Genomic DNA, 1974 nt, shown 5'->3' on the forward strand with positions numbered 1-1974 from the left:
TTGACCAACAAGTTTTTGGCGCCGTTGCCGGGGATTGTTTGTGGTTTTCGGTTTAAGTTAGGGAGTTTGTTTGTTTGTTTTACTAAGCATTGCATTGAATAGGTGTTACTAACCTTTTCTCTGTTTTTGTGATTTTAGTTTATGCATAGTAGGCTTGGCACGGATCCATTGCTGTTTGATCCGGAGCCTGAACGTACTCTTCGCCGTCGTCGAGCCCAACAAAGGCTTGAAGCCATGGCTGCTCAAATGATGGAAGAGGAGATGCAAGCCCACATTGAAGAAAGAGTGAATGAGGCTCTCGCTCAAAGACTTCAAGAGCAAGAATTGGAGAATGCCAATCGTTCTCTCAGAGACCTCACCTCGGCTGCCATGAGCTACGATTATCCGGGCAGCATAGTTTTCCCCGATGGCACGGGAAATTTTGAGCTGAGGCCGGCATTCATTAATTTGGTGAGCCAAAATCAGTATGGTGGAGGTGCTCTTGAAGATCCTCATGCACACATGGAGCGGTTTATCCGCAATTGCAACACCTACAGAGTTCAGAATGTTTCAGCGGACACCATCCGCTTGAGTTTATTCCCTTTTTCATTGAGGGATACTGCTGAAGAGTGGTTGAATTCTCAGCCCCAAGGGAGCATTACATCTTGGGAAGACTTGGCTGAGAAGTTCACCACAAGGTTTGTTCCAAGAGCCCTCTTGAGAAAGCTCAAGAATGACATCATGACTTTTACTCAATCCACCGATGAGAATCTCTATGAAGCTTGGGAGAGGTTCAAGAAGCTCTTGAGGAGGTGTCCTCAACATAACCTTACTCAAGCTGAGCAAGTAGCAAAGTTCTATGATGGTCTCCAATATTCTTCGAGGTTTGGTTTGGATGCAGCTTCAAGTGGAGAGTTCGATGCCTTACTTCCACAAGTGGGGTATGAGCTGATTGAGAAGATGGCTATAAGAGCCATGAACTCTAGTAATGATCGCCAAGCCCGAAGAGGAGTCCTTGAGGTTGAAGCTTATGATCAACTTATGGCCTCCAACAAGCAACTCTCCAAGCAAATGAATGAGATTCAAAATCAAATGAAGACAACCAAGATTGGTGGTCGAGTTGCCAAGGTGGAGTGTGTGACTTGTGGAGGGCCACATGACAGCGAAGAATGCACAGAGACTAGACCGGAGGAGGAAGTGAAGGCTATGGGTCAAGCTCGGAATGACCCATTTTCAAATACTTACAATCCAGGATGGAGGAATCACCCCAATTTTTTCTTGGAGGCAAGGTAATAATGGGCAAGGAATTGGCTTTCAAAGACAATTTCCTAGCCAAGGATTTCAAGGCCAAAGCTCAAGACAACCTCAAGAGCGAGGAGAAGGTGAAGGTGGTGGTTCCAAGAAGAGCTTAGAAGAGTTGGTGGAAACTTTCATCAACCGGACGGAGAATAATTACAAGAATCAAGAGGCGGCTATCAAGAATCTTGAGAATCAATTTGGCCAGCTGGCCAAGCAAATAGCCGAGAGACCTCAAGGTAAATTTCCTTCCGACACTATCCCCAATCCTAAGCAAGAAAATGCCTCTGTTGTAGCCACTAGAAGTGGGAGAGTGATGAGTGAGTTGAAGAAAAAAACAGAGGGAGAAAAGAGAGAGGATAGAGTGGAAGGAGAAGTAGTTGTGCCTATTAAGGTGAGAGAGGAAGTTGATCTTACTCCTGAAACTAGCAAGGTTCCGTTCCCTAAAGCTTTGGCTAAGAAGAGCTTAGATAAAAAGTTTTCAAAATTTGTTGATGTTTTCAAAAAGCTCCACATTAGTATTCCTTTTGCCGATGCTTTGGAACAAATGCCTATATATGCTAAGTTTATGAAGGATATTCTGCATAAGAGAAGAAGATTGAAGGGAGTAGATGAGACGGTGCTGATGACGGAGGAATGTAGTGCCATTTGCAGCGGAAGATGCCTAAGAAAAGAAGGGACCCCAGAAGTTTCACTATT

General features: G+C 44.6%; 1 non-coding gene across 1 annotated transcript; it reads right to left on the reverse strand.

Moving 5' to 3' along the window:
* Window positions 1-702: 702 nt before the first annotated feature.
* Window positions 703-809, reverse strand: LOC130741542 (small nucleolar RNA R71). The gene has a single exon (XR_009020435.1). It is a non-coding gene; the product is annotated as a small nucleolar RNA R71 (small nucleolar RNA).
* Window positions 810-1974: the final 1165 nt, after the last annotated feature.

The sequence above is a fragment of the Lotus japonicus genome, chromosome 2, assembly GCF_012489685.1.
Source record: "Lotus japonicus ecotype B-129 chromosome 2, LjGifu_v1.2".
NCBI lineage: Eukaryota > Viridiplantae > Streptophyta > Magnoliopsida > Fabales > Fabaceae > Lotus > Lotus japonicus.